General features: G+C 36.7%; 1 long non-coding RNA gene across 1 annotated transcript; it reads right to left on the reverse strand.

The window, feature by feature from the left end:
• Positions 1-782: 782 nt before the first annotated feature.
• Positions 783-3,892, reverse strand: LOC148161552 (uncharacterized). The gene is made up of 2 exons (XR_015767526.1): positions 3,275-3,892; positions 783-2,026 (listed from the first exon to the last, which is right to left on the reverse strand). It is a non-coding gene; the product is annotated as an uncharacterized LOC148161552 (long non-coding RNA).
• Positions 3,893-7,632: the final 3,740 nt, after the last annotated feature.

Genomic DNA, 7,632 nt, shown 5'->3' on the forward strand with positions numbered 1-7,632 from the left:
ACAACAAACCATTAAAATTTGATTCTGGGTTACAGTCTACTCCAAACATGTGCCAAATATTTTGTTTAGTGTGAATGTCACTAGCTAACTAGACACTAAAATACAGCCAAGTAGGATGCCTGAGTGGCTCAGTCGTTAAGTGTCTGTCTTCGGCTCAGGTCATGATCCCAGGGTCCTGGGATCGAGCCCCGCATCGGGCTCCCTGCTCAGCGGGGAGCCTCCTTCTCCCTCTCCCACTCCGCCTGCTTGTGTTCCCTCTCTCACTGTCTCTCTCTGTCAAATAAATAAAACCTTTAAAAAAAATAAATAACATAAAATACGGCCAAGTAAAACAAAAAATGTAATGATAGAATTAGCATAATGAAAAGAAGCATATATAGCAATTTTACAGTAATTGATTCATAAACAAATACAGAAAAGACAACTAACAGACTCTTAAAACTAATAAAAAGAGTTCAGTGAGGTTGCTGTATAGAAGACCAACAGTAACAACAACAAAAATATCAACAGAGTTCTTCTATACTTGCACTAACTAAAAATAAAATGGGAAATATGATGCCTTGCATTATAGCAACAAAACTTGAAGTATCTATCTAGAAATTGACCTAAGAAAATGTAGAAAATACTTTTGAAAAATATTAAAATTCTTATATTAAAAGATACAAACTTTTGTCTAATATGATCATAGCTTTTAGAGGAGAATTTGAAACAGGGCAGCACTGAAGAAATATTCATTGAATGAATGAATCTGAATAAATGGAGAGATGCCATTCTCATCAATGTTAAGTTGTAGAGCACTCAATTATTTTATTTTTTCAGTGCAGATCGAATATGATGGGGGAAACTAGAAGGAAAAGAAAAGAGTTTGGAAATGTGGTATAAGGAAGAACAACAAAAAAGGTAAAAATAAAATAGTTGGCATGCAGCTTACTGATGATGATAGGGTGCCATAAACCAATCAATTCAGTAATAGGTGCCTGAGAGCCAGGAGGGGCAAAAAGACATGCCATGAAATTTTCAATTAATAGACATTAGCAAGTGATGATAGGAAGCTGGAACCTGTGGTTGGTGTGCTTGATAGTCATCATCATCCAAGGAGAGCTTCATAAACCTTTTGGTGTGTTGGCTTGAGCGAGGCAAAATGAGATAAGCACAAGGGGAAAGTCCTGTTCTTAGGGCCATATACTTAATGGCAAATACACAGCATAATGAGAAGTGCCTTAACAATATCACATGTGACAAAGATTTAAAAGTTAATTTTAAACTCAGTATGAATTAGCAGGATGATATAACTGACTTTTCCTCTGCTCAAAATAAAGAAAAACAATCTATTTTTAAGCTTCATTAATAAAGTAACGAAGTGTAATCATACAAGCTGACAACTTTCAACTCTGTAAGCCCAGCCTTCTGCCATCAGTATTGATCTCCTATAGCATCTTAGATTTAGCAGGTATATTAGGTTTTTCTCCTAACCCTGATGTTCTCTTGGTATTTTTTGTCTGGGAGGGCCTGTCTTGGTGAGAACACTACTACCAATGAAGTCACTTATGCCCCAAACTAGGGAGTCAACTCATCCTTATTTAGCTCTTTCTCTGACCCTCACCTGCAATTGGTCTTCCAAGTTCTAGTCACTTTAGCCACTGTTCATCTCTCTCAGTAGCTACTATTTTAATTTAGGACTAATTATCTCTACTTGATTGTCAGATAGTTTCCTAATTCATTTGTCTCCAAATTTGCAAGGCTATCTACACCATTTCTAGTGTATGCATTCAAAACACAAATGTGATCATGTTATTTCCCAACTCTAAAGCACTTCAGTAGATTTTCATCCGGTCTTCCCATTGTCTATGTGCCATATCTATAAGAAATGTTTGGAGGGGCACCTGGGTGCCTCAGTCAGTTGAGTGTCCGACCCTCGATTTCAGCTCAGGTCATGATCTCAAGGTTGTGGTATGGAGCCCCGCATCGCCTCTGTGCTCAGCGTAGAGTCTGCTTGTCCCTCTCCTTCTCTTCCTCCTCTCTCTTGCTTAAGTAAATAAATAAAAAAAAGAATGTTTGGAGGATGTATATTCAACATAAATATGTAAAAATAAGTATACAATGTAAATATTTCACACGTCATAAAACACAAAACGAATTTAAAAAGGATGCGATACAATAGGGATTTAAATCATGCAAAATATCATTTACTAATAGAACAAATAAAAATAACCTATTTTTGCAGTATTCTGAAATGTGTTTCATTATTTTTTTAAATGTGTTTCATTTTTTAAAAACTTGGCTTAACATTTTTTTGATACAGTGACTCAGAGCTCAGTTTATTTTGAGATTTGCTTTTGATTGCTGCAGTGATTAAACATAGGATACTTCAAAAACAAATAGAAGTGCATCAATGGCTATAACTATAATATAATTTTTATTTTTCAGTCCCATCCCTCAGTTCACATCTTTTTTTCTGAAATTTGGGTAATACATTTTTATCTTCCATAATTTCAATCAGTTCTTGTGAGCTAACTAAAGGTGTTATATTTCAGTATTTTTTAACAAAAAAAAGCCCCACTGAAACCTTTTATTTACAAAATTTTAGAACAAGTTAAACAATTTAATTTTCATGCTTTTAAATGTGGAGACATGAGAACGATGCTTTTGCATTGCTTTTGGTAATGAAATCACACAATAATGGAAATACTGCCATTTCGAGTATGCTCTGTCATCCATACATGTTTCTTTTGAAAAACAGTTGCTTTTTCACTAATTGCTAAACTCTCACCTTTATTCTGAAAAGACAGATTGTCTATTTATTAAAGACCCAATTTTTTAGAGCAGTTTTAGGTTTACAGCAAAATTGAGAGGAAGGTACAGAGATTTCCCATATGCCTACCGCTCCCACACATTTCCTCCATTAGCAATATCACTCACCAGAATGATACCAAAATAACAAAATGATATCAAAAATGATATTTATCAAAGATGAATCTGCACTGACATTATAATCACCTCACCCAAAGTCCATAGTTATCTTAAAGCTCACTCTTGATGTTGTATAATCTGTGGGTTTGGACAAATACGTATTAACATACATCCATCATTATACCATCATGCAGCGTCTTTTCACTGCCCTAGAAATCTGTGCTCTGCCTATTCATTTCCCCATCCCCCACCCCTGAGAACAGCTGATCTTTTTACTGTTTCCATAGTTTTTTTGCATTTTCCAGAATGTCATATAGTTGAAGTCATACAGTATGTACCCTTTTCAGATAGGCTTTCAACTTACTCATATGCGTTTGTTTCCTCCATGTCTTTTCATGACCTGATAGCTCATTTCTTTTTAGTGCTGAATAATATTTGATGGTCTGGATGTACCACAGTTTGTCTGTCCATTCACCTACTGAGGGACCTCTTGGCTGCTTCCAAGTTTTGGCAATTGTGAACAAAGCTGATATAAATGTCCCTGGGAAGATTTTTGTGTGGACATAAGCTTTCAACTCCTTTGGTTTACATACCAAGGAGGGTGATTCCTGGATCATACGGTGAGAGTTCGTTTTGTTTAATTTTGTAAGACACTACCAAACTGTTTTCCAAAGTGGCTGTATCAGTTTGCATTTCTCACCAGCAATCAACAAGAATCCTTGTTACTCCACATTCTCTCCACATTTGGTGTAGTCAGTGTTGCAGATTTGGGCCATTCAAATCGGGGTATAGTGATATCTCATTGTTCTAATTTACATTACTCTGTTGAAATATGATGGGGAGAATCTCTTCATATGCTTATATTCTGTTTATGGTGAGGGGCGTTTCAGACTTTTGTCCATTTTTCAATTGAGTTATTTGTTTTCTTATTGAGTTTTAAGAGTTCTTTGTATATTTTGAATAACAGTACTTCATCAGATGATGTCTTTTGCAAACATATTGTCCCAGTCTGTGGTTTGTCTTCTAATTCTCTTGATCCTGTCTTTTGCGGAACAGAGGGTTTAAATTTTAATAACGTTCAGCTTATCATTTATTTCTTTCATGGGTCGTGTCTTTGGTGTGTTATCTAAAAAGGCATCACCATGGGCTCCTGGGTGGCTCAGTTGGTTAAGCGACTGCCTTCGGCTCAGGTCATGATCCTGGAGTCCCGGGATCGAGTCCCGCATCGGGCTCCCTGCTCAGCAGGGAGTCTGCTTCTCCCTCTGACCCTCTTCCTTCTCGTGCTTTCTATCTCTCATTCTCTCTCTCAAATAAATAAATAAAATCTTTAAAAAAAATTTAAAAAAAAATAAATAAATAAAACGGCATCACCATACCCAAGGTCATCTAGGTTTTCTCTTATGTCATCTTCTAGAGTTTATAGTTTTGCATTTGACATTTAAGTTTATGATCATTTTGAGTTAATTTTTGTGAAAGATGTAAGGTCTGTGTCTAGATGATTTTTTTTTGCATGTAGATGTCTAGTTGTTCCAGCACCATTGCTCCTTTCAAAGTCAAAGAGCAGTGACTGTATTTATGGGGGTCTGTTTCCGGGCTCTCTATCCTGTCCATTGATCTATTTGTTTACTCTTTTGCCAAAACCACATTGCCTTTATTACTGTAGCTTAATTGTAAATCTTTGTTCTCCTCCTTCAATACTGTGTTGGCTATTTTGGGTCTTTTGCATCTCCAAAATACCTTAGAATCAGTTTGTTGATATTCATGAAATAACTTGTTAACACTTTGATTGATGTTTATTTATTTAAAAAACCCCATCTGCAAGGTAGTATGCTAATGGCAAATTATTCTCATCATAGGAAAGGTAAGCAAGTTTTGACTGCTTGTAAAAGGAAAATGTGCAACTCATCTTTATATGTGAAAGTTCTTTTTCAGTTCTTTGCTGTGAGATAAAAATCTCTGTGTAATACCTCAGATTTTCATGATAATTTTTTACCTCATTAAAAGGTGATATTGAAATATTATCAAGACATGGACATTTTAAAGTCTTTGTTTTTATAAAATTAATGCCATCAACAAAATAAAATGTTCATCTGCTTTACCATTTTTGCACCTAAATTTGCTTATAATAACATAGTTAATGAATTTTGCTATGGTGCTAACTTTGTCACTTCACCCTAGGGCCTTTTTTCTCTTTCTTTTTAGTCAACTTTCTATTTATACCCACTATTTCCCTGACAGAGTGTTTTCCAAAGATATCAATACTAATGAGAATATATATATTCTTCGCTACATTTCACTTTACTGGCTCACCAAAGTTGTTCATGTATTTCATTATTGAGAGAGTAACAAATATCAAGAAGAAACATTTTAGAAACATCCATAGTTTTGTTCTCAAGTGTTTAGCGAGTGTCTGATACTCATTTCTTCAAATATTTAGCTTTGTTTTCCATTTATTTATCTGATGCATTTTTTTTTTTAAAGATTTTATTTATTTATTTGAGAGAGAGTGAGAGAGCAAGAGAGCATGAGCCGGCAGGGAGGAACAGAGGGAGAGGGAGAAGCAGATTCCTCACTGAGCCGGGAGCCCGATGCAGGGCTTGATCCCAGGACTCTGTGATGACCTGAGCCGAAGACAGACACTCAACCAGTCGAGCCACCCAGGCGCCCCTTATCTGATGCATTTTAATCAGTCACTGTCTTAGGTTGGGTTCCCAAAGAAGTAAATCTTGAAAGAAGGATTTGAGTGTAAGGAGTTTATTTGGGAGAAGGAGATCCCAGAAAGCATGGATAAGGGATGGCAGAAGTGAGAAAAGGAAGAGAATGATCCAGTAAAGGAGGTGTCACCAAGCAGGTTCCTGCTATGAGCAAATGGAGCTCACTCCAGCTGGAGAGCTCAGGAGCTAGCATAGAATTTTTCTGAGTTGTTCCACTTGAGACACAGTAAATATTCTCCAACTGTTTATCTGTCATCAGCAGACAAAAGTTACTGAGCTCTTCTGGCCTACCTATTTGCGGATCTAGAGAGCCCTCAGATGGAGGGCTACCGTGTATTAAGATGCAGTCTCCAAGGCTCAGGGACAAGGTTATGAAGAAGGTATGTGAACAGGGTCACTGCATCATCTGCTAAGGTCAACAGAGGGCTTCAGAATGCTTTGGACCATGTTTCTAAGGAAGAAAGAACAAGTATTTTTAACCAAAGCTATTACTGTTAAGTAAGTCCTGCAGAAGAGGGGTGCCTGGGTGGCTCAGTCGGTTAAGCGTCTGACTTTGGCTCAGATCAAGATCTCAGGGTCCTGGGATCCAGTCCCGCTTCAGGCTCCCTGCTTGGCAGGGAGTTTGCTTTTCCCTTTCCATCTGCTTATCCTCTTGCTTATGTGCTCGCTCTCTCTCAAATAAATAATTTTTTTTTAATCCTGCAGAAGAAGCTATTAATCTTTATCAAATTTAGAAAAAAATTTGTAAGGTCTTCATATTCTAGATGTAAATCTATACCTTAAATAAAAATACACCTTCTTTATGTATATATACATATATATCTATACACACACATATATGCATCTATATGTCAATGATTTAATAGATCTGAATGTATCATTAGTATTTTTACCTGACAAAGAGTTTATACAAGGAGTAGAAGGATCAGCTCTGCCCTTTTCTTAGGTCTTATTTTGCTTACCCTGTTAGTGTTATCTTCAGTTTGGGGTTTCTTTGAAGAGATCTTTCTTAAGTCAGTTGTCTATTTTATGAGGGTTATTTACTTAAAAGTAGATAATATAATCCATACATCTACTTAACTAGGCACCATAAAATGCAACATTTTTGATCAAAGTAAAATGAATAACAGGGTGATGGCCAACTGTTCAGCCCTCCATGTTGTGGAATTCCCATTTTTCCTTCAAGATGCTTTGCTTGCTTACGGTGTATGAGATGTGACAGTTGATATTCAAACGTATTGAGGTTGCCAGTGTCAATTCCAGTGAAATATTAGTAAAGCTTAACATTTTCCTAATTCTTGGGGTAAAAATCAAATAACCTAGAAGTTCTCATATTTTACCCTGCTGGATCATTTCCTGCATCCCCTGTGGTATGTACACCCGAATTTGGAGACCACTAGACTGTAGGACAAAGTTCAGATGCCTTAGTTTGGCGCACACAGTCCTCCACCATCTGGCCCTTGCCTACCTCTCTAACCTAAGGTCTTGCTTTGTCTTGCCTTATACCCTGCATTTCCGTTATAATGAACTTTTTGGAGTTCCCTCAATTTATCATGTTGAATCATAATGTCAGAACTTTTGTTTATGCTATTGCTTCTTCCCAGAATGCTCTTTCTCTTTGGACTACCTGGGAAAACCTCCTCTCTGAAACTTTTTCTATCCTTTTTCCACTCCCCAGGGAGCACTGAAAACATACTCTTTGGAACATTACTGTATTGTCAACCTTAACTTTTGTTGAACCTCTTTGCTAACATTCTTGGCTCCTCCTATAGATTATCATCTCCCTGAAATCAAAGATGTTGTCTAGTTTGTCTTTGTATCTTCAGCATATAGCCTCAAATAGGCACACAACCATGCTCATTGAATTAACTATGGGGTCATAGTCCTATTGTACATAGTCTTGATTAGCCAGCTCAGAGGATTGTGTTTAGGTCATGATGTCTCTTGAAGAAGTACTTGGAAACCTGATGTGTAGTCAGAGGAAAAGAATTCCAAACAATGTTATGAG

The sequence above is a fragment of the Eumetopias jubatus genome, unplaced genomic scaffold, assembly GCF_037043125.1.
Source record: "Eumetopias jubatus isolate StellerSeaLion01/CBP00866 unplaced genomic scaffold, mEumJub1_p1.0 scaffold_164, whole genome shotgun sequence".
Lineage (NCBI taxonomy): Eukaryota > Metazoa > Chordata > Mammalia > Carnivora > Otariidae > Eumetopias > Eumetopias jubatus.